At 41.0% G+C, this 26,168-nt stretch overlaps 1 long non-coding RNA gene across 2 annotated transcripts; it reads left to right on the top strand.

Moving 5' to 3' along the window:
* The first annotated feature begins 3,345 nt into the window (after positions 1-3,345).
* Positions 3,346-18,583, top strand: LOC134616043 (uncharacterized). Of its 2 annotated transcripts, none has more exons than XR_010091398.1 (3): positions 3,346-3,456; positions 9,566-9,668; positions 9,827-9,919. It is a non-coding gene; the product is annotated as an uncharacterized LOC134616043 (long non-coding RNA). The 2 variants fall into 2 exon arrangements; XR_010091397.1 differs by lacking the exons at positions 9,566-9,668; positions 9,827-9,919 and adding exons at positions 11,033-11,266; positions 17,675-18,583 and having other exon boundaries at positions 3,379-3,456.
* Positions 18,584-26,168: the final 7,585 nt, after the last annotated feature.

Below are 26,168 nucleotides of genomic sequence, written 5' to 3'. Positions count from 1 at the left end.
TGCTCTGAACTCCTCATTTGACTGACTGCAACTGGATGAAAGCATTTTGTACACGCATGTCATGTTACATGTAATTAACTAACTGACCAATGAGGAGACTGAATTGTGACACTCTGAACATCTGCGCACGAGACGTTGCAGCTGGACTTTTGCAGCTTTCTTTCATGTTTTGATGACTCTGATTTTTTTCTATACCAGTGCACCAATGTACCTTTAAACAGCTGCTTTAACTTAGTGACAATCATTAAAGGTGGAGGAGTTTACACACTGAGGACATGAAAAAGGAAAGCTGCACAGATAAATAAAAATGGAAGCAATGGAATCCCAACAAGGCCCTTTTTTCCTGTTATGCTGTTTTGATGTGCATATGTTTACGTTTAGTGTATAAAATTTGGCACGGATCCTCTCGGTGTGAGTTGTGTGCTTTTGATTGTGTTTGTTGGTGTCAGGCTCTACATTGGTTTCCTGAAAGCTTTTTCTTTTTAACTGAAATACAAACAATAAAAAGACATGAACGAACATGAAGCACAATCAAATAATTTTGGCTGTTTTGCATTTTTGGTCATTCTTTAAGGCTTTCTGTAACCTGAAGGGAAGAAAGCGCAAGCAAAAATAACCAGTGGTGTATTTTATGTCAATTTTATTGACATGCACACAGAGACACACATTTCCCTATTAAACAGCACTGGCATGTTTCCCTCTGTAAACCCATTCTAGATAAACTTTCAGTTGAGCTCTGTATCCCTCTCTGTCCACATACTAATAACTACCAGCTACACTCTAAATGGTTACTTTTTACTTTCCTGGTTTCCTTGGACATGGGATCATTTATTAAAAACACCTACATTTAAACATCCCTCTATCTTCAGTTTATTTTATCAGAATCCCTGTTACCTGAAGTACTGCAGCAGCTTTATTCCTGGGGTCACAAATCCTTACGTTTTGATGGTTTGCTATAAAATACACACACACACACACACACACACACACACACACACACACACACACACACACACACACACACACACACACAAACAACAAAAAACAGCTCCTCAAAGCACAAATTATGACTCATATAACTTTTACAGATCCAGGCTCACGTTAACAGTTTCTAACCACAGTCAAAAGTGTTTCTCTCTATCTGCAGTGACACCAATTCTATTCCTTAATAGCTCCATATAAAAGACTTCTTATAACTACATCGGTTCTCGCTATGGGTAATACAAAATGTCCTCCTTGCTGATTTTTTTGTATTAAAAAATATTAATAAAATATACATTTTTAATACAAAAAATTATAAAAAATATTTGAAAAATAAAATTTCTAATCAATTTAAATGAAATAATTATTCAATTCAAAAGCATAATAAGTAATGTTTTTGTGTAGTATGTTGAGGACTTTGTGTATTTTTTGTATTTCTAGCTTCTTTTTTGTTTTAGATGTTTTAGGTTGTATGGTTGATAGTGTAGCAAGATTACTTTTGTAAAAGACACTCTGTTATCAATGGGAGTTCTTGGTGAAAAAAGGGTAATAATAATCATGATCCAAAAATGAAGGGGTTTCACCTCCATATTACTTTGTGCAGCTACGTATCATAAAGGTGCCTGTTATCCTGCTGCAACGTGTCTGTGGACTTGCTTTGCACGGATTTTTCCTCTCTTGATTTGGCCTCACCTGTGGTTCTCAGCATCCTTTCATAGCAGGTGTCCTGCCCTTGGTCCAAGGTGCGCCCCTAGCGACACGTTTATGGAAACAGCTGCTAACCAATAGGAAGCGTGTCTTGCCTCAGTTACCAGCTTCTTGGCATTCGATTGGTTAGTAAGGGAGGGGCACTCATATCCCGAGCAGTAGCGCTGTCAGCGGAGGCGGCACATAGGAGAGAGATGAGGAGCACTGATGAAAATAAGCCACCGAATCACATAAACAAAGAACTGGTGCTAGGAAATGATCATGTAGCGGCCGAGGTCGACTAAAAACTAACAACAAAACTTTGAACAATAAAAGTATAGATATCCCCCCTCCGAAAAAAACTGGTTTGTTCCAGCTCGCCTCTCCTCTCTCTGGCTTTAGCGCCCTTTCTGCCAGAACAATGGTGGCTGAGACACAGCGGAGCAGAGGTGTACGTGCCGGGCTTAAAACAGGACATGTTAGCCGCATTTACCTTCCGTTACCCTTTATATAGTTAGGTAGGAGTCAGACCATGTTCCTGCAAGGTTCAGGAGGCTGTAAATATGGTGGTTGAGTGGGGATTTGACTGGGGATTCAGGTTTTCGGTGGAAAAAACAAAAATGATGTTCTTTACCAAAAGAACAGTGAGTGAGACTTTGACATTGAAACTGTATGACGAGGTAATTGGGAAAGTGAGCTCTTTTAAGTATTTAGGTGTTGTGTTTGATTCAAGACTGATAGGGAGCATATTGACCGGATTGAAACCAAATGTAAAAAAGTTGTTAATGTTATGAGGTGTGTAGCTGGGAGGGGTTGGGGAGCAAGCTCTTCTGCTTTGAAAAGACTTTACCAGGCATTAATTAGATCTGTCTTCGATTATGGGTGTGTGGCATATGGTTCAGCAGCTCGTTCTGTGTTGAGACGTTTGGATGTTCTGCAATCGGAAGCCCTTAGAGTGTGCTGTGGAGCTTTTAAAACGTTTAAAAATATTCACTTTCTTTGGGTGCCAGCTCATGTAGGAATCAGTGGAAATGAAAAGGTGGATAGGTTGGCAAAAGGAGCGTTGACTAAAAATAGGACTGAGATGGAAATTAAAAGCAGCGGATCTGAAGCAAAAGGTATTGTTTGGAGGCAGGTTGTTCAGGAGTGGCAGGAGCGGTGGGATTCAGGGAGTAAGGGCAGGCACTTGTATCATTTTAAGAAGGAGGTGGCAGGGTGTAGGTTGTATAGGGGTAATAGGAGAGAAGAGGTGGTCATTACCAGGCTTAGACTGGGACATTGTGCATTAAATAAAACACTACAGATGATAGGAGAACATGAGACGGGGCTTTGTGGAGTGTGCCAGGAGGAGGAGGAGACGGTAGAGCATGTAATACTGCGGTGCAAGGGTTATGATGTGGAGAGGAAAGTTCTGCAGAATAGATTGAAGGAGCGGGGAATCGGGGAATTTAATCTGAAAAGTGTGTTGGAGGGTAGTAGGGCACAGGTGAGGGAACTGGTGGGGTTTTTGAAGGCTATAGGTGTTTATGAAAGAGTGTAAGGTGTTTTTTTTTTTGTTGTTTGTTTGTTTGTTTGTTTGATTTGGATACAGATTGTAAGCTCACTGTCTGACCCATACTCCGGAACAGTAGGAGGCGGTAATGCTCCTTTACGTTGGTTGCCAACCGCCGTTAAACACAAAGAAGAAGAAGAAGAAGGCTATGGCGGAACTCCCACAGAGGCCAGCAGGTGGATGAGGAGAGACCCGAGGCGGCCGCCGGTCTGAGTGTCAGGTGAACTGAACTTCAGGTAAGAAGTTATGACCTGCAGTCTATCTGGGTCAGATATAAACCAAGTTTAGGTGTAGTTTATTTTCGTTGTGCTGACTTTTTACAGTCGGTTACAATAACTCCTACTGTGTACTAGCTAGCATGACCGGTGTTTCAGATCAACTGGCGTTTAGATCAACTGGCGTTGGTCTAACAGATGTGTGGCAGTCTTGCGTTTCAGGAGCTGCTACCGACAAACCAGCAAAAAAAAAACGCCAAATGTGTCATCTGTGACACTTGTTAGTTTATCTCAAACACACTCCGTCAGTCTTGATGCTGTTGAACAACAAAATGTTTAAAAATGTTGTGAGTTTACCTGGTGATATCCTCATGTGCGACACGATCGCGAAAACAGCAAACAATTAACACCACGCCGATGTTGTTCACAGGACAGCGAGAGTAAACGATCGGGAGACTCTTGTTGTCGTTATCGTCCCCCTCACACGTTTTATTTCTCCGGTTTCAGTGTTTTTGCTTCACAACTAAAGCGTGCAGTTTACTTTGTGTGCACTAACATGGACTCGAGTCAACCAGCGCCACCTCTGGCCAAGTGCCACAGCCTACAGCCAGATCAACTTGTGACACACATCTGCACCACGTTTGAATTCGTTTCATGCACAATACATTTGTACCTTTCAATTGTGTCTGTTTGTTTTGTGCATCATGCAAATAAACCTTTGAAATGAATGAAATGATATCATGTATTTATTATTGGCCTACATTTGTACAAAATTCCAAATTATATACACAAAGTCATAGAAATCACCACTCCAATTGGTCATCATGATTTTAATATTCTCTTTTTCCATAACAATGAAATGCGCCTTGGACAAATATGACACATCAATAGTTCATTAATGTTGTCACATCACATCCTGTAAGCATCTTCTGTCTGTGTCCTTTCTCTGGAAATGAATATTTCCAGCCAATATAGGCAATCCATCAACATGGCTGGAGAGTTGGTAGTTAGTCTGTATAAGTGTGGTTAATCTAATGAACATTTGTAAGGAGATGGCAGTTACTGTGAATTTACAGCAGTTACACAGTGATTAGTAATAAACAGAGCCAGTGAGAGTGAGTGGATTTAAGAAAGTCAGTGACTCAGGTGTGTCATCTGTTTTTGGGACTGGAGGAGACGTAGAAATCTTTTGTTTTAAATCTTAGTTAGGAAGATTCCTGTTTTAAAACAAGCACTTTTTGTGAGAAATGCAAGAAGTACATCTGTAGAAAGCACACAGTTACATTCTGTCCATCATGTGGACAAAATTGAAAATGTTGAACATTGAAAAACTGAGAACGTTGGGCAAGTTCAAAAGAAATGTGTTTGTAAGAACGAAAAACCTTTACCAAATCGTTCCTAAAATAGTTATGGAAAGTCTAACTGTTGTATGTCTGCGTTCCACATGTTGATCTAATGGAAAATAAAGTTGCTATTGTTTTATTGCAGTTTTTTGACAATTCTGAGTGGATTTACACAGTACGGGCCAAAATGACCCGCAACAAAATCAATATCATTTTTTTGTTTTTCAACATAATATAAGGCTTAATTTCCAAAACTTGCATATGATCTTCAATTTTTAGCAGATCCAATATCACATAGCAGCTGGAGCAGTCTCAAATGGAGGTCAGTCCACTGCTGCCACCTGTGGCCAAGTACCATAACCTACTACTAGATTAACTTGTGACACATCTGCACCTACTGCTATGATCACATTGAGTAGAGGCTGAGTGGCTGCACTTACACCTGGTACATCCAAATCTACCCACAAACATGTTGAAAGATGCAATCCCAGCAATGTGGATTGTCAACACTAAAAACAATCAGTAAGCAAAGACAACAGGGATCAATTTTTTCTGTTTATTTAGCACCCACAACATTTGTAGTCGCCTTCTGCACAGGGGAAGTCCACACACACTGTGTGGTACCACTTTCCGCAGAAGGTGCATTCAATCTGCAAGATTGAATGAGATTGTCAGGGTCATTGTCTGACTGTTTGTTACTAATCACCTGCTGTACATTCACAGTAACTGCCATCTCCTTACAAATGTTTATTAGATTGACCACACTTATACAGACTGTATATAACAACCAACTCTAAAATGTTTGTTCGCAGAGAAAAGACACAGGCAGACTACGCTAACGACATGTGATGTTACAACACTAGTGAAATATTAGTGTCATTTCATTCATTTCAAAGGTTTATTTGCATGACGCACAAAACAAACAGACACAATTGAAAGGTACAAATGTATTGTGCATGAAACGAATTCAAACGTGGTGCAGATGTGTGTCACAAGTTGATCTGGCTGTAGGCTGTGGCACTTGGCCAGAGGTGGCGCTGGCTGACTCGAGTCCATGTTAGTGCACACAAAGTAAACTGCACGCTTTAGTTGTGAAGCAAAAACACTGAAACCGGAGAAATAAAACGTGCGAGGGGGACGATAACGACAACAAGAGTCTCCCGATCGTTTACTCTCGCTGTCCTGTGAACAACATCGGCGTGGTGTTAATTGTTTGCTGTTTTCGCGATCGCGTCGCACATGAGGATATCACCAGGTAAACTCACAACATTTTTAAACATTTTGTTGTTCAACAGCATCAAGACTGACGGAGTGTGTTTGAGATGAACTAACAAGTGTCACAGATGACACATTTGGCGTTTTTTTTTTTTTTTTTTTTTTTTGCTGGTTTGTCGGTAGCAGCTCCTGAAACGCAAGACTGCCACACATCTGTTAGACCAACGCCAGTTGATCTAAACGCCAGTTGATCTGGAACACCGGGTTTCTATACAGCTGGGTGGGTGCTTTGATGTTACTGATAGTGAACTTTATTTTATTCATAAGGTTAGTTAGAGTTGCCAACCCTCCCGTATTCACAGAAAATATTACGCATGTCGTATTGAGCTGAAAAGGAACAGTTTGTCCCGGACATGAGCTACAATGAAAAAGACAAAGCTGGAGTTATTCTGTGTCTTTGCTGCACAGCTGCTGCCTCTTCTCCTCTCATTCTCTCCCCCTCCCTCTCCTGTTGCTACTTCAATCATGAAACTGATCAATGATCAGCTGATCGGCTTTTCTCTCTTGTTTATTTATCACTCACTTTGCACCAGAAAGAGGAAACCGCCGGATGTCGCACTAAACAACAGCAGCACGTTTAAGCTTGATCAGCTGTTGTTAGAATTTATTTAATATTAATTTCTAGTATCAGCTGATGTTTGCTGGAGCCACAGCTGTAAAGCTGCTGGTCATGATATCGGTTTGGTTATCTGGTGAGAGGGAAACATGGTAGCAGGGGCGATTCTAGGGTCAGAGCTTTGGGGGTGCTGAGCACCCAGAGAGCTGCTCGGCCAGGCAAGATCAACTTTACTCATCACGATGAGACGTCTTCCCTGTCTCTGTCAGTCCCTGCATCCCTACATGTCTCCAGTTGTCCCGAGTTCTCTCTGTCTGTCTCCTCGGTGCATTTAAACCCCTGTACCTCCCTGTCCTCATCGTCTGTTGTCCTCGTCTCTGTTATCAGTCATCATAATTTTACCATCTCTGTGCAAGTCTGCAAATTTCTTTAGTAAATCATAAGATTCTTAAATTCATCAAGTCTCTCTGTGCCTGGGTCCTCGTCACGATACATGACATCACTGTTTTGCAACTTTGCCTATGGTACAATGTATGAAAAGATCTTTACTGCAGGTACTACTATGGAAACCACATGTTCATCTAATAAAAGATGTACATTTGTCCGCAGGCTACGGACAATTTTAAGTTTTACATTTTAAATATGCTATATAAAATTCAACGGGAGCAACAGGACGGTCAGATGTCGCTGATTTTACTACAGTGTAGGACGGGTTGTAGGCAGGGCCATTTACCATTTACCATAACTGTGCAGGGGCGGGTCTAGCAAAGTTTTGCCAGGGGGCCAGGTAGGGCATTAACATGGAAGGGGGGCACAAAGAAATACTTTTCTTTCTTATTCTCATTTAAAATGTTTAGCTTTTATTAAATAATTGTCTGAATTTTACAACCAAAGTTTTTATCTGATGTAAAATGTATAGAAATCATAAATTTACCAACAAGACAGTGTACATCACTGTCACAACAGCATCTGTTTTCATTCAAAGGCTTTATGGCTTTTCCTGTAATACCTGGTGGGCTGGTCTCTAGTCAAAATGCCTGGGTCGATTTTTTGTCCCAGTCCAGCCCTGCCTACAACCCGTCCTACTCTGTAGTAAAATCAGCGACATCTGACCGGCCTGTTGCTCCCGTTGAATTTTATATAACATATTTAAAATGTAAAACTTAAAATTGTCCACTGAGAGAGGACTTTTTATTAGTGATCTTAACAGTATTTTTTTTTCATATTAATTTAATTTGTTCATCTAATTGAATATAATCTATTTGTATATGATTGTCAGTCCAAAGAGGAAGAGAGGAAAGAGGGGAACGTGAGGAGAAAGTACAAGGTCAGGAAGAGGCAGGTAAGAAAACAGACAAGGAAAAGTGACAGGCAGAACAGAAACCGTTCAACTGCTTGAGAGAGTTGACTACCAAAAAGTGATAGACAGATTTGCCAGTCAAGGTGAGGCGACATGGGTTAAAATAAAATTTTAAAAAAATCTACAGAGCCATAGTAGTATCTGCAGTAAAGATCTTTGCATACATTGTACCATAGGCAAAGTTGCAAAACAGTGATGTCATGTATCGTGACGAGGACCCAGGCACAGAGAGACTTGATGAATTTAAGAATCTTATGATTTACTAAAGAAATTTGCAGACTTGCACAGAGATGGTAAAATTATGATGACTGATAACAGAGACGAGGACAACAGACGATGAGGACAGGGAGGTACAGGGGTTTAAATGCACCGAGGGGACAGACAGAGAGAACTCGGGACAACTGGAGACATGTAGGGATGCAGGGACTGACAGAGACAGGGAAGACGTCTCATCGTGATGAGTAAAGTTGATCTTGCCTGGCTGAGCAGCTCTCTGGGTGCTCAGCACCCCCAAAGCTCTGATCCTAGAATCGCCCCTGCTACCATCAACCCAACATACTACACAAATGCACGGCAACGCCTTGAAGTCATTCTGTTGTTGCCAAAGAACTGATGAGAAAGATGTTTGACGAGCTTAATCTATGTGTTAGCCAGTAGTTTGTGTAGGAGTCATATGAGCTGTTCCTTTTTTGATTAAGTGGGTTGGTTTAAATGCACTCACTGTATTGGTACACGGGTGTGGGGCGTGACTCATGGGTGTGTTAGGTGATAAATGTGGTTGCACTCACCTGTTCACGGCACCTGATGTTGGTGAGCAGAAAGGTAGGGTGAGCATGAGGCGAAACCTTCTGTTGACTGCAGCTTGAGCGCAGTTATGCAATAGGCCAATGTTGTAATTTGGCATAGTAAATGGTGCAGTTATTTGTGCAGTCTGTGCATTTGTTTAAGGTTTGAGCCCGTGTGCCGATTTGTATAGTGGACAGTTGTGTGTGGAATAAAAGTAGCAAATAGTACAGAGGTGTATCTCATGTGTTTACTGTTGCGCGTCATCTGTGTCCTCATGTTTAGCCTGCCGCGGCCGTTGGTTGGAGGAGCCGCAATAGTTTGGATATAGAGAATGCTGGTGGCATGAATGAAAACTTTGAAGCTTCGTCCAGCGATGAAATTGAAATCATAATAAGGAGGGATTCTTCTATCAGGTGGAAAGATGAATTAACAACAGCAAAATTACAATATGTAATATGTATTTGTAAAGAAATATTATAGACAGTTTTGAAAGATATAGATAGATCTGTAAAGATGTCAAGCAGCTTCTAGATGCTTAAAGGAAGCAGTAAGGTCAGTTTCCATTCTGGGTTTTCAGCATTAATAAAGAAACCTGCAACAAGGTGAGTAATGTTTGAGGTCCAAAAGAAATCAACACAGACATTTTTGCCAGTGCTTTTCTACCTGAACATTCAAAGCGCTCTGTACAGGTTGCCTCATTCACACCTGTTCATAGAAGCCCTTTTTCTGTGCTTTCTATCTAACATTCACACACATTCATACTCTGATGAATGCATCAGAGAGTGACTTGGGGTTAATGTCTTGCCCAAGGACAGTTAGCATGCAGTCTGGAGCAGCCAGGGATCGACCCAAAAACCATCTGATTAGTAGATGACCTGCTCCACCTCCTGAGCCACAGCCGCCCCTTTTAGAGGTAAAGAATCAATTAGAAAGTAAGTACAGTAATTTTTTGAGGTGATTTGATTTAAAAAATCATTTTTTGCTTCTAATTACATAATTAAGGTGTAATTACATCTTCCAACAATTGATACATTGTCATAAACGTATCATTTATCTACTAAAAATACATAGGAGCTGGCGTCATGTTGTGGAAGCTGCCATCTTGCCCCACCATCATACGCTGGCTGAGATGGGCATCGCTGCTCCGCCTTTTCATGTTTTATGTAAGTGGCTTTATACATTTATACATACATGTATATTTTGGTGATCTCTTTCTCAGTATGTTTTTCTTCTTATGGAAATAAGCAAAGATGAAACCAGTTAATGTTAGGCTCCAGTGTCCTAAAAAAATCCCACCTTTCCCCTGATAAACAAATTGATTGCATTCTCACATTGTGTGGGAATTGATGATTAATTACAACTTCGATGAGCCACTTCAAAGAAAGTTTCACCTGCGTGGGCAGCAACAGAAAGTCCAGATGTGCAAACAGAAGGTTTCCACATTAAAATCTCGATATTTTAATCATCTAGGGTAAAATTGTAGTTTTTCATTAACAGGAACACAGTGGAAAGAAACTATATCATTCGGATTGTCTACATTGGAAGGAACTACTTCTTCTTCCGCCTTTCATAGTCATGTGTGAAATACGGCTGTATAAATGTGTGGCAGCCTCTGGTGTGCGCACTCACAGCAATGGCTGAGCGTAATTAGAGTCATGTGCAGACGTATTTTACATCCACAAACAGCCGAGACGTGGTTTGCGATACATGTGGCAAGAAAGTGAGGTGTTGTGGCAACACCACTAACCTTGTCAAACACCTCAGAGTAAATCATATCACAGAATATGAGGAGCTTATGTTGAGGCGAACTGAAGAGGAGAAGGACAGGTGCTGCTAGGGTGAGACAGACGTCTCTCAGGGAGTCCTTTAATGCTGCAGGCAGGCAAGGTGTTCAAATAGCGCACAACTTCAGTTTTTTTTATTTCTATATGATGAACTCTGCATTATTAAGTGATAAGAACAAGTAATCTGATGTCCTGTAATCATTATGACGCTATAATTTGAGATAAAATAAAAGAGTAAAGTTTTTGTACAAAGTATCGAATCAGTATCGTCGATACCTCCCTGAATTTTACTTGGTATCGGACCGGAAAGGAAATCAGTGGTATCGAACATCACTAGTGATCAAACGTCAGGCCAAGCTGGAAGTGATTCCTGTCTTCTCTAACTTCTGCAACACTGTCCAATAGAGACACGTGAATGAAATGCAGCGTCATTAAAAACACTGATGATCTTTATTTAAAAATGTAATATATTTACATCTGAATAAACTTTTAGGCATTACGCTGACGGACGGATGGATGGACAATGAATGCTTTCTCGTCCTTCTTGTCATGCACCATGGAAGTGTCTGAGGGGCTTTTCCACTTGGAATCGGGATACTGTGTCCACACTTCAGAGGTGGAGTTTCCAGCATCTCACCTGGGCCTCATCTGCAAACAATCAGCAGGAGGGCTTCTTAAACCAGCGCTGCCTGCTACTCCTCGCCAGTTTGTTCTGCCATCTCCAGTGGTAACTAGGCTTCACCTCTGCTCCAGTTCTGGCTTGCTCCTTCCCTGTGTTTAACCTTGTTTTCCCTGTGTTTAGGTCTCCTCTGCCAACATACTAATCCTACCCTCAAACTCCCTTACCCGTCCTGCAACTTCTTCTCCCTCTGTTGCAGAATTCCCGTTGGATTGTTCCCATCAGGAGCCAGGTGTTCAGTCTCTCGATAGCTTTTCCTCTGGTTCCTGCTCTCTGCTGACACTCCTAGCTCGAGCCACGTTCTCCATTCCCTCTCTTTAAGCAAAGTCTCATAAATAGTTTAACCATGTGCATTGAATCTGCATTTGGGTCTAAGCTTTCTATGGAGGGAAGAAATCATCACAGTGACATCTATTCAATTTTCAATTCAATTTTATTTATAGAGCGCCAAATGACAGCAACAGTCACCTCAAGGCGCTTTATATTGTAAGGTATACTTACAAAGAAAAGCCCAACAATCATATGACCCCCTATGAGCAAGCACTTTGGCGACAGTGGGAAGGAAAAACTCCCTGCTAAAGCTATCCACTAAAGAAAGAGAAATATATTTTTGTTTCATTTTTTATTTGTCTTCTTCTTCCTTCTGGGATTTGGAAGCAACAAGTAAAGTATGCATATTATACACAAAAGCAGACTTAAATGATCTGACACATGCAAAATGTAGCCAATTGTTATCATTTTATTATCATTTATTATCATCTACCCTGTGTTCTCAAAAGCGAACACAGGGTAGAGAGATGATGGAGGAAATGAAAAAGAAGAGATTAAAGGACAGGTAGGGGGGGGGGGAGGGAAAAAGGAGGGATAGATAAAAAGAAGGAAAGAGACAGGGCAGAGAAAACCCCAACAATCACATGACCCCCTTTGAGCAAGCACTTTGGCGACAGTGGGAAGGAAAAACTCCCTTTTAACAGGAAGAAACCTCCAGCAGAACCAGGCTCAGGGAGGGGCGGCCATCTGCTGCGACCGGTTGGGGAGGGGCAAGGAAAACAGGATAAAGACAGACAGAGGTTAATAACGAGTACAATTCAGTGCAGAGAGGTCTATTAAACATAGTGGGTGAAGAAGAAACACCCAGTGCATCATGGGAATCCCCCGGCAGCCTAATGCTGGGCATACACTGTGCGATTTTTGGCCCATTTTGAGCCGATTTTTCAGTCGTGCGACCGTTTGGAGGATCGTGTGTCGTGCATCGTCTATATGGGGTAACGAGAAGCGATTAACACTTCTCGACCAGCTCCCGATCATCAATCGTTTGCTGGTAAGAAAATCAAACCTGTTTGAAGTCCTGTCGGTCGTCCTGAGGGCATCACCGCAGCGTCTTACACTGCGCACGCGCAAACGCAGAAATGAGAGTGAAAAGACTCACCCCTGCGAGTCAATCGTACAGTTTGAGCAGGAGCTGAATAACGCGACTGAAAAAATCGCAGCACAGTGTATGCCCAGCTTATTGCAGCATGGAGGATTCAGGGTCACCTGAGTAGGCCATCAGCCTTCTAAAAGGATACTGAAGAAACCCGTCGAAAGAGTGTTAGTCTTCATCACTGCTGCTGCTGGACTCAATTGAACACCTCCGAAATTTGCACACAGGCAAGTATTCCTCTTCTTCCTCAAAATCCTCTCGGGAACACTTCCTCGAGCCTCCAGCTTCATGGTTGCCAAGCTCTTCGTGTGCATCTTCAAAAAGTTCATCACTGCTGCTCTCAGAGTGGTCGTACACAGCTGAGCTGGTCCCCGAATCAGAGTGTGCAAGCCTGGATTTTTTGCTATCACGCTCTTCTTCGTCAACATCTTCCTCTCTGGACCTTTTCGTGGATCCACCGGGCTGCGGTTCTTCTTCTGTTGACTGCTGATTGATGTCCTCATCAGCAATATTACCAACACGAGGACAGCCCTCGCCATCAGTGTCAGAAGCAGAGAAGAAGTCAGAGTCATCATCAGAAAACTCCTCGCTCCGTCTGATTCTTTTGTATGGTTCCACATCTTCTTCATCCATCTCTCTAGACCTCCTCCTGGATACACCTGGCTGAGGGTCCTCTTCTGGGATGTGCTGGTCAACATCCACACAGTCTTCAAATGCCTCATCCGAATCCTCATTTTCAATGCCAACAACAACCACAGCATTATGATCCTCATGCTGTTCATTGTTGACAGCATTGGCATTAAATTCCCTTACATTAATATTTTGAACGATGACATTGTTGTCATCTTCATCGTCATCGTCATCGTCAGTGTCAGTGTCACCGTAAAGGTAATTGTCATATTGTTCCAGTACTGAAGTTACTAGCCTATCCACAAACAAACAAATATCACAAAGAGCAAGATAAAGATCGTTCGCGAAGCCCCGGAGTCCACCAATATCTTCGTTAGCTCGTCGGTTAGCTCGTCGGTTAGCTCGTCGGTTAGCTCGCCGGTTAGCTCGTCGGTTAACTGGTTGATTAGCAGGTTCCTGATCTCCACTTGCAGTTGATCGTGGGTTAACCTGTTGGCCTGCAAGATCATTTAATCTTTTAATTAGCATCCATAACTATCTGCTGAAAATCTGTTTTTCATCAATTTCAAGACTGAGCACATGTGCTTACCGTTACGGTTGTTTTGTGATCCATCACCACTTTCACTCATTTTGACTACAAGGAACACAAAACAGCAATGATCACTAAACCTCAACTCAGAATGTTCAGAGAATTTGCTTTTTTGGTGATGACTTTAGGCTGCGTCCGAACGTACACGGCTATGTTTGAAAACGGACGTTTTCCTTTTTCGTTTAAAAAAAAAAAATCCAGTCCACATGTGCAGCTTTGAAAAAATATCTCCTTCCACATATAAACGCTAAAAACAAAAAGACAAAGCTGCGCTTTCAAAAATAGCCGTGTACAAGTGGACGCAGCCTCAGTTTCTCAGAAATTCCAATAGTTTGTTTGAGAACAAAACTTAAGTCTTCTCTATTTTCCTAAATGAACAAAATAATCTCAGAAATAATCGTGTTAAAAGGAGCTTCTGTCACTCCAAGATATGATTAAGAACATTTTCTAATTTATGTATAATTTGTCAAATATGACATCAGCTGACAAATAGTTAAGTCTTCATTTGTTTTCCTGGAAAATATAGTCTAGTCTTGCACAATGTAAAGTACATAAATACTGTCCTGGCAGGCAGGAAAATCAGGCTTCATATATTTAAGTAAATGATCTTAAGTTTACAAACTGAAATGTGAGCTTACTTTAGTTCTTGGTCAATTACAGAGCAGTTAATCCTCGGGGAAACGTCGAAATGTCACTAAATAGTGGTCTGCGTTCATACGGTTGCAGTGTCTTCAGTTTTGTGTTCATATGCTGATGTTTTCATTCAAAACATGCTTAAATGCTGTGATGTCATTTTAGCATCAAAGACTGTAGAATGTGCAGAGATTCTTTTTACATCAAGTTGTTTGCTCAGAGTTTGATATCTTTTAAATGGAGACAAAAAAACAGACAGAAGTGAATGTAAAAGACTAAAGCAGTCAATGTGTTATTATTTTCATTTATTCTAATAGTTCCTGTAAAGTTCTACTCTAAGAGATTCATCTTGGCCTTCATGCAAGATTAAAGCTCAATAATGAGGACACACACAAAATATAAAACATTTATGATTGTTAGGCAAAGTTATCAAAGCATATATCCACTAATATGGTCTCATTCTTGCTCTGCGCCCTCATTTTTCCCTGGAGGCATCGCTATGGCAACAAAACATATAAATATATGTATATATTTCCTGGTCAAATGTACCATTTTAATTTTAATTTTTATATTTATTTCTTATCCTATTCATAGTCTTTCTTTTTTCTTCTTTAAGTCACGAGCAGTTGTGTAAGCATTTCACTGCATATCATACTGTGTATGACTGTGTATGTGACAAATAAATAATTGAATTTGAATTTGAATTTGATTTGCTGTCAGTTTTAGGGTCCCTAGGTTGTTCTGTTAAGATGTTGCTTATTTGATTTCCCCTCGTGACCTTACCCCCTGTGTGCCCCCTCTGTGTATCTGCCAGTCCCCATGCCTCATTTCTCCTCCTTGTGTTTTATTCCATGTTTTGCCCAGCCCGCTACGTCTGTGTTCTCTTCCAATCTGGTCTGCGTCTCTGTGTGCTTCCTGTTTTACTTTGATAGTCTTCCGTCAGTGTTGTGTTACTCCTGCCGTGTCTCGTTATGATTATCAGTGTCACCTGTGTTCCCCGTGTGCTCCCACTTCCCTCGTTAACCCTCTGTGTATTTATGTCCGCGTCTCCTACATTTCCTACATAATAGAGCTATAATAAATGTTTGTTTGGGGTCAGAAGCCAGTTAAAAGCTGTACGTGGTACCTGAGGCGGTGCTGCACTGACCAGATGTTTCTGGCTATTTGCTGGTTCAGCCTGCCTATCACTGCAGCTCTCGGCTCTTATTGGTCAGGCTGACGGCATGCTCACTCAGCACAATATAAAACAGAAGAGGGTAACAATAGAAACATTAGTGCTGTGTGTGTGTGTGTGTGTGTGTGTGTGTGTGTGTGTGTGTGTGTGTGTGTGTGTGTGTGTTGTAAAGACTTGATTCCCACAGTCCAAATCAGGGTTTTAAAATGTGTTGCTGTCTCCATCCAGCATCAAAGCTGCAGTGAAATTTCCTTCAATGAAATTTTGGCTCAAAGGAAAACAGTGTTGTTATTGTCAATCTCCAATTAATATAAAAGTGTAATTAAACCAAGGCAGACTTGTATTGACTGGACATGGTAGAATTCTGCTGAATTACCCCCTTTATTGCTGAGTCATGCAAATGGTCTACAGATGGTCGCAGGAAGTGCTCCACCGCAGTTTTCCTGGGATGCCACGACTTTCGACTCTCATCTGATCAAGCACGAGAAAGCATGAGTCTGCACCACAGCTGCCTGAATGCAAAGCAGGGAGGATCGTGTAAGGATCGCCAGAGTCGGCGTCTTTCACCGAGCCACAACTCAGTCGACATTTAAATACACAGATGTGGTTTTTATTCGTTTGAATACGACTTATGCTCAAGAAGATGATCTTTAACACTTCCCCATTCCTGGTTACTCTACAAGTGAGAATCATCAACCATGAGAGCATTGCAAATATGAACTTCTAATGCATATTCAGCTCCATTTGTCATGGTTCAGAAAGCAAAAACAGGCTGAAGGCCCCAAGATGATGACATCTGTAGTTCAAACAACTTTAGCGTTAAATATGCTCCAGTTAGCAGCAACGTTCCCTCTAATTTTTCATGTGTCTGAGCGAACACACAAACTCCCTGAGCGTCCCTTGGACCACTGTGAGCAACAGCACACGTGTGCAATGTGGTCACGCTAGCATCCAAGTTACATGGTTTATTAAAATAATCAAATTACAGCATTTGTGTTAGACTACTTTTAATTAACTGCTTCAGCCCACTTACAATGAAAATTTAAAACTTGTTCATGACCTGTGCAGCATGTTAACACTATTGGAAGTAAAAATAACTTGAACTCCAGTTTTGAAAACACAACCTCCTTTTTTTATATATTTATAAAGCTCTGACTTGTAATATGAGTCTGTGGTCTGGGAGAGAGTCCTGTAACTCTGTCTGCAAAATACAGGATATAATGACCAATGTTGGGCAATTAATGATATAGTTACTACTTTAAAAAAGTAACTGAGTTATGCAAACAAAGTTTTTTGCAGCTGTTTTTACCTAAAAATGCAGCCAAGGCGTCTTTTTAAACAAACATTTCAAACTATTTACAGAACAATCAGCTGTTCTGCATCAAATCTGATGCCACACAAATTATTTGTGCCACTCCAAAAAATAATTTCTGTCCACTATGAGATGAAGGAGAACAACAGCCTGATACCTGCAGGCCTGACAACAGCGGATGTATCACTGCTGTAACACCTGTAACATTCAGCAGTCGCCTCATTGTTCTGACACACACAATGGTTGTACACGTTGTCATTAACGTGGCTTCACTCGTCATCAGCCACGCCGCTTTGCTAGCTAGAACGCCGGTGTGGGCGCATAAGGGCGCTGTCAGAGCCTGTCAACCACGTTGATTAGCTGCGTATATACGAATGTGAATCGCATCAATGGCTGGACTATGAGATAAGGTGGCATCGTTCTAATCCCATAGCTCACTGACTCACACTGCAAAACAGAATTGTTAAAGTATTTATTTTAATTTCAATTCAGGTTAGATTTTTTTTGTGTGCAACACAGATTTTCTGTGCGCAGAGACCGTGCCAGCAGTGCGCAGCTTAGAGGGAACATTGGTTAGCAGTGACGCTGATAAGAATGTGTGCAGGCTGGGAGCACAGAAGTATTTACTGTAACTTAGGGGGGACCCACAGAGTCAGAGCACTTCAGACTAACGGGCCTGTCTTATATGTCATCAGCTTCTCCAGTGGGACTGAAGCCATCCATCCCACCAGCCAGCGGCCCTTCGGGTGAGAGGAAGGGCCCCGTCGATGTGAGTGAAGTTGGCCCCCCCACCTTCTTCAAATCCAACAAAAGTGGTATCAAACGTTTGTGCTGGTTTGTGCTGCAAAAATTTTTGTTTGTGCTACTATCATTTTAAAGATATTAATAAAAATTTCTAGAGGTCATCAGAGGTCAACCAGCCCCCCACATTAATTAAATCAAACAAAATGGGTGTAAATCCACTGTGCTACGTTTGTGCTGCTTTGTGCTGCTAAAATTGTTGTTTGTGCTCCTTTTGTTTTAAAGATATTAATGAAAATGTAAAGGTCAAAAGGTCAACCAGCCCCCCCCCCACATTACCCAAATCAAACAAAATTGATGTCAAACGTTTGTGCTACGTTTGTGCTGGTTTGTGCTGCAAAAATTTTCGTTTGTGCTGCTATCACTTTAAAGATATTAATAAAAATTTCTAGAGGTCATCAGAGGTCAACCAGCCCCCCCACATTAATTAAATCAAACAAAATGGGTGTCAATCCACTGTGCTACGTTTGTGCTGGTTTGTGCTGCAAAAATTTTCGTTTGTGCTACTATCATTTTAAAGATATTAATAAAAATTTCTAGAGGTCATCAAAGGTCAACCAGCCCCCCCATATTAATGGAATCAAACAAAATTGGTGTCAATCAGTTGTGCTATGCTTGTGCTGGTTTGTGCTGCAAAAATTGTCGTTTGTGCTGCTTCTGTCTTAAAGATATTAATGAAAATGTAAAGGTCAAAAGGTCAACCAGCCCCCCCACATCACCCAAATCAAACAAAATTGATGTCAAACGTTTGTGCTGCAAAATTTTTTGTTTGTGCCGCTATCATTTTAAAGATATTAATAAAATTCCATCCATCCATCTGCTTCCGCTTATCCTTTTAAGGGTCGCTGGAGCCTATCCAAGCTTTCATAGGGCAAGAGGCGGGGTACATCCTGGACAGGTTGCCAGTCTGTCACAGGGCCAACACAATGGACAGACATCCATTCGCACTCACATTCACAGCTATGGGCAATTTGGATGAACCAATTAACCTGTCCCCACAAGCTGCATGTCTTTGGAGAGAACCCACGCAAACACGGGGAGAACATGCAAACTCCACACAGAAAGACCCTGGCGTGATGGTGGAATTGAACTCAGGACCTTCTTGCTGTGCGGCAACAGTGCTAACCACCGTGCTGCCGTAATAATAACATTAAATAACATTTATGAAGAAATGTAAAGGGGCATGCCAGTAGGTGCGTATCAGTTTATAATTAGATAAGGTATTTTGAGCCAATAAGCTGGTTGTGGATCACTGACTACCATGTTTCTTACTCCACCATTACCTTACTCCATCTAGTGTGCTACCAGCAGGGTATATGGTAAAATGCTAATGGTTGTTAAAACATTAACCTAATCATATGCGAACTGTAGCTTTTAAGTCAAATGCTAATATTAACAAAAGTGCTGTCATTTGCATGTGGGCTGTCATGAGCAAGTTGTATAAAATTAACATACACAGGAGTGCACTTCAGTGATTCAGCAAATCTGAACTCAAAGGCTCCAAACAGCCTGCAGAACTGTGAATCTTATGTAACTGTCAATGTTACCTGAAAGGGCCAAACTATATTTTTTGCAAGAGTCAAACTTCTGTAGCCATGGTCACAAAGGGCTATTAAATGAGTGGATTATTAAACACGTGTGGGATTGACACAGACACAGATTTATCTCAACAGAGCCTGGATTTATCTACAAGTATTTTGATGATGAGCTATGAACATTGACTAAATTCATTTTTATACTGATCAAATGAATTTTGAACTAGATCTTGTTAAGGATAAACTGGTACAACTCTGCCAAAAAAACAAACATAGCGACCTGTGTTTGGTTTGTGATCACCAGGGGGTGCTATCATACACATTCTACTTCTGAGAGAAAAAAACAAGAGTTGAAGAAAACGTGATAGCTATCTTATTTGCATTTTTAAGCTAGATTGCATGAGCAACAGCAATCATCAACACTTCAATTCACTACGTCAAAACAGTGTATCAAAGTAAGTAATTTTTATGTCCACTTAAAGATGTAGAATTAAAGTTATAAACAAATCATAGCAGTAATATATCACATTTTTAATTTTTGCTTGACAGATGCCAAAGAAATCAGTGGTGGACAAAATTGCAGTATTTGAAGTCCTTCGTGCTTCCAAAGAAGCAGTCATAAAAAATGGAAAAATTTCAACTCCAAGTGATGACATATGGCAAAATCTATGCAAAGAACTTGGTGAAAAGATGACACCAAAAGCTCTTTACACTTTTGTTAAATTAAACAGACACAATGTATGGGCTGCTCTGGATTACAGTGATGAAGAGAGACTGACTGACACAGACAGCAGTGACAATGATAATGATTTTGAACAAAGCAGCTCTCCTTTTCAAAACAAAGACTGAAAGAGTTTCAATGTGGAGCTCCCATTTGAACAGTGGATACATATGATTCCACACAAAGTCACATACAAAAAGAATACTTTCAAGAAAAGGGAATACACCATTTTGAAGCCAGGTACATGGACTCATGTTGTAAACCAGGGAATCTGGAAAGAGGTTAAAAGTACATGCACCATTACTTTTAAACAAGCCAAGGTGTACCCCAGAACTGTATCTTGTTTTATTCAAATCAGAGGCTTTTGCAAAGAGTGTAGTGGCCAGCTGTACATTACATGTGAAAAGGAACCTGAAAAACACTGCCCAATGGTGCTGAAGTGTGTAATGGCAAACACGGATGAATCCATGCACACTGGCTTTTCTAAGAGAGCCATGTCCGGAAGTCGGAGGGCACAAGTAACAAAATAACTATGTGAAGGCAGACTGCAGCCCCATGTGTGGAGAGCATCAGAGGCAGCAAAGCTGATGGACTTTGGTGATCCAGAGCCAAGCCATCTACCAAATTTGACAACTCGAACAAAATCAACTAGAAGTTGCTCATAAAAACCCAATACTGTCTCTCCACTCATTAAAATACAGTTCCCCTCACAGTGGAAGCATTTAGGACATTGGATTAGATAAGTTCTTCTGTCACTACTGGAGTCAAACTCAAATGCTGATGTACAAGACTGCAAAGCACCCCATAGTCGCCTTTGATGCGACTGGCTCAGTTGTAAAAAAAGCTTCTCAGGCCTAATGGTTTGTCTGGAAATATCTTCCTGTATCAAGGTGTGTTAACAGGAAGCGACAACTCTCACGTCCCAGTGGTGCAAATGTTGTCAGAGAGACATGATGTCCAGGCAATCACAAGATGGTTATCAGAATGGATTCGTGCTGGAGCACCAATCCCAAAGGAGGCCATCTGTGATTTCTCCTTAGCTCTTCTTGGTGCTTTAGTTAAGGCTTTAACACACCATTCAGATTTGAAGAGCTACATTAATGAATGCTTTGGTGTCTTGCTTCGGAAAAAATCCTACAAACTACCACCATGTTTCATCAGAGTGGATGTGGCACACTTCATCAAAATGATTTGCCAGTGGGACTGTTTGAGAAAAAAGCCTCATCGGGTGAGGGATTTCTACGTGCGATCAATGGCACAACTTGTCAAGTCCCAATCCTTGGAAGAAGCAAAGGTCCTAATACGCAGCATTGCTATTGTGGCATTAAGTGAGACAGAAGGCTGTGACAGTTTTGGAAACCCCATTATGTCAGAAGTGTCCAAATCAAATCTGAAAAGAAAAATTGCAGATGAGACTATGTCTGTTTCTGATGACAAGGAAGAAGAAGACATTAGATTGGATCCATGCACAGAAATAAACACTGACTTAAGGCAGTGGGTGGTGGATATTTGTGAGGGGAGCAGGTGCCATGCTGAAGTTCATGGTGATCGAGACAATATGCACTATCTACCTGAGCTTGTCCCACACCTAATTAGATTGGGAGGATACCTACCACTGGTTCCCCTATTTAAGAGCGAAAAGCTCACTGCAACTTCAGCTAATGTTGAAGCAGAGTTCAAGAAGATTAAACATGGTCTGTTCAAGCATGAAAATCTCCCAATAAGGATAGATAAATTCATTGCACGTCATCTTGGTTTCATTGAAGGGAACATGCGAATCTGTTCTGCAAAACAAATACGAAAAGAAGCAGAGGTTGCCAGACAGGATGGTACAGTAAAGCGTCAGGATCCACACAAAGCCTTTGTGGAGCAGAAAGTGGATGATATCCCCTCTCAGGAGCCCAAAATTGACACAGACATGGACATTGAAGAAACAGCAGCTTTGGAAAACTGGAGAGGCCTTGCAGTTCCACCAAAGAAGAGGAAATTGACCTCATACCTCTCCCCTTGTCCTGAATGGCTCCACTCAGATCCAGCTGTGAAAAAGAAAAAAGTAAAGCTAGGGCTGTTAAAAAATGGAAATAATCAACAACCAGTAAAACTTGGCAAAGGACAATACTGTGTCATGAACACCTGTGCCTTTGATGCCTTCTGTCAAAGTCTGTGCTGCGCTTTCTGTGACAGTCTTACTGCTCAAAACATGTTGAACAGTTCAGAGGAGAATAAAGTATTCCAGCTTGTGAAATCCCTTGCTTCAAAGGGTGTCACTCAACATGCCTATTCATTGAGGGCAGAGGTACTGAGCTCGATATTCTGCCCTGTTCAGTTGAAGACTGGTGTTCATCGTGTTGATGCACATGTGTCCACAGTAATTCAAAAAACAATGACAGAAAATCCAAGTGTTCACTTCACAAGACAGTGTTCCTCCCAGTACTGCCAACTTTACACACCAAACACAAGGCAAATACCTTTTGTTTCCATTGATCTGGCAGTCCTCTCAGCTTCTGGCATAGCTCACCTTCAGTCTGCTGTTGAACAAGGGCTCAACCTTCCAGCATCACCATGCCTAAGACCAATCAAAAGTCCTGATCCATCTCCAACAGCATTTAAAACAGATTCACCAGGAAAGCAACTTTGCACAGGGACTGTTTGTCACAGTTACACCCTGAGAGAGCTTGTATGGATTGACACAGACCTTGGAAAATGCTCTACAGAAACTCTGGAGCACAGTTTTCACAGTCCAAAAAGGTTTTTGCTTACTGAATTCCCATCCACTCTGCTACTTCAAGGAGAGAAATTCACACTGAAAGCAGTCATTACATTTCAGGAGGGCCCAACACCAGAAACACTCGGGCATTATATGACATTCTGTAACAGGACCCCGTACATCTGGGAGATGTATGATGACCTAAGAAAGGATGTAACCATAGCATCTGAAAACACCAGCGTATGTCCGCACGCTGTGCTGTACACAAAGGAATGATGGCAAGATTTCATGAAAGAAAGTCCTTTTCTAGTTTGTGAGTTAGATGATGGAAATAGCTGTTATTTTTCAGTTATTGTATTAGACTTGTGAGGCTCAGACAGTTCCATGTATTTACCTTTTCTAACAGGAAACATATATACTACATTGTTCTCGTAGTTTTGTATTTTGTTACCAGCAAATAAAGTTTTTTCTCCAACAGAATGCATAAATTATTTTAAATGCTATATTTAACCTAGTTTTTAAATAAGTTATAGCAGTTTGATTACTAGGTTTAAGAGTGTGATCATGAAAAAAAAATATCCAATGCTGGTTAATATCTCTCAATTTTTTTACAGGGCTGGTTGAGCTTTAGGAACTTTTGGTAATATCTTTAAAACGAGAGCAGCACAAACGATAATTTTTGCAGCACAAACCAGCACAAACGTAGTACAGTTGATTGACACCAGTTTTGTTCGATTCCATTGATGTGGGGGGGCTGGTTGACCTCTGATGACCTCTGGAAATTTTTATTAATATCTTTAAAATGATAGCGGCACAAACAAAAATTTTTGCAGCACAAACCAGCACAAACATAGCACAAACGTTTGACATCAATTTTGTTTGATTTGGGTGATGTGGGGGGGCTGGTTGACCTTTTGACCTTTACATTTTCATTGACATCTTTAAGACAGAAGCAGCACAAACAACAATTTTTGCAGCACAAACCAGCACAAACATAGCACAACTGATTGACACCAATTTTGTTTGATTCCATTAATATGGGGGGGCTGGTTGACCTTTGATGACCTCTAGAAATTTTTATTAATATCTTTAAAATGATAGTAGCGCAAACGAATATTTTTGCAGCACAAGAGGAGGAGTTTAGCGACTAGAGGCCGGGGATTGAGCCTATTTGCCTGACGCGCTCTCAACTGTACGCAATAATGCGAGAGGTGGAATTGCTTGCTTGTTTATTAAAGTGCTTGAAAAGTTTACAGAGCAATGTGATCGACTCGCGATTCAAACTCTTAAAACATCACAGCTCTAATGCAACAAGGGGAAACTCGTTGTGCTGCGGTCAACAAAAACTACGGCTACCCAGCCCTGCTCTCTGTCAAAATCAAACCAGTGAAAGACAGACTGACAACGCCCTCTTAATGTCACCGCTAGCACCCATGTGACTCCCGTTACACATCACCATAGCAACCAAACAAATGAAAACCCAGTGATCATTAAAATTCAATACATTTAATTATGGCTCATACAAGGAGAAACGAGCAAAAGCTACAGGTAAGCAGATGTGTCATTGGATAATGGCAGGTCATGTATCCTAAAACATTAAGAATCAGAATACTTTCTTAATCCCTAAGGAAATTATGTGGGTTACAGTTCCTCCAAGAAGAAATGGTAAAAATAGTAACAGACTAAACTCCAAACAATATATACAATAATATAATATTAATTAGTCAGTGTCAATTGTTGAATTGTCCTGTTCTCATTGTATGACGAATTATGATGTCTGTTTGGTAGCCGTTTGCATACTATGCATACTCTCTCTCTCTTCATATATAGGGTCATATATGTGTGTGTGCGTGTGTGTGTGTGTGTGTGCGTGTGGGGGGGGCGCCAGAGGGCGTGTTCGCCCGGGGCGCCAAACAGGCTAGGACCGCCACTGTGGGGGGGGCTGGTAGACCTTTTGACCTTTACATTTTCATTAATATCTTTAAAACAAAAGGAGCACAAACAACAATTTTAGCAGCACAAACCAGCACAAACGTAGCACAGTGGATTGACACCCATTTTGTTTGGTTTAATTAATGTGGGGGGGCTGGTTGACCTCTGATGACCTCTAGAAATTTTTATTAATATCTTTAAAATGATAGTAGCACAAACGAAAATTTTTGCAGCACAAACCAGCACAAACGTTTGATACCACTTTTGTTGGATTTGAAGAAGGTGGGGGGGCCAACTTCACTCACATCGAAGAGCAATGCTAGAAAAATCCAGGCAGACAGCCTGTGTCTGTCCAACCAATCAGAGAGCTCCTTACATCCCACGGTGTGGCTAATTTGAATAGCCGCAGGATTTTTAAAATGAAGTTGTTAATCCAACAGCTAATCCAGGAGCTAATCCAAAAGGTAATCCGTGAGCGAACAGGAAAGGGAAATGGATTTTGAAATGCAGTTTATTAAAGTGCAATTGGAAAAAGGTTTTTGAAATGCAGTTTATTAAATTGGAATTCAAAAAGGAATTTACAAATGCAGAATTTATTCTACAATTCATTATTTAAGCACAGAATTCTTTATTTCGATGCGCGTGGCTCTTGTGGTCCTCCATAGAAAAACAAACCAATTTTGCCACCAGGAGTGTTTGATTGATGTGATCTTCATGCTAGGAAAAGGTGGAAATGGGTACAGTGTATGGCAAAGCTGTTCTGGAAAAGATGGCTTTCTAAAGACATACCTCTGATGCAAGAAAGACAAAAATAGCAGGGGACTAAAAGATGTCTTATACCTGGAGATATTGTCTTGATTGCAGATGCTACAGCTCCAAGAGGATTATGGATGATGGCGAAAGTCGTAAGTGTAAACGAGGATGCAAAAGGCTCGGTGGCTTCTGTGAGACTCCAAACAAAGACCTGTATTTTGGAAAGGCCAGTGGCAAAACTTCTTTTGCTACTGGAAGCATCATCTTGAAGAAGTAACATCATCAATGAAGATTAAGGACATGCCGGAGGGAATAGCTCCTTTTTTTTTAAGAACTTTGAAGTAATTGTGATTGTTTGCACAATTAGGGGCCAGAGTGTTGGAGCCATTTATTCTTTATTTTTTATTATTTTGAAATTTGTTGATCTTTGTAAGTCAGCCAGGAAGAACTGTAGGGCCATTTTCTATGAGTAAAGGGACTAGTATAGGACCAGCATGCACTGGGGTGGGCCTAGGTTTTGTTTTTTTTTGTTTTTTTTTACCAGATCAGGAGAAACAGCAGGAAACAATAAAAACTGATCTTTGTTTATTGCTTGCCAAACTGGATAAATAAACCATAAAACGCCACTTTTAAGTTTTGGACATTGGACTTTTTTTTGCCTGTGTGTAAAATATCACCACAGTGCAGCAGTGGCTTGCAGATTTTAAATTGTTGATTGTTTGTTTGGACAAACAATGGAA

Source organism: Pelmatolapia mariae, linkage group LG17, assembly GCF_036321145.2.
Source record: "Pelmatolapia mariae isolate MD_Pm_ZW linkage group LG17, Pm_UMD_F_2, whole genome shotgun sequence".
Lineage (NCBI taxonomy): Eukaryota > Metazoa > Chordata > Actinopteri > Cichliformes > Cichlidae > Pelmatolapia > Pelmatolapia mariae.
This window is presented reverse-complemented; position numbering and strand designations above follow the sequence as displayed.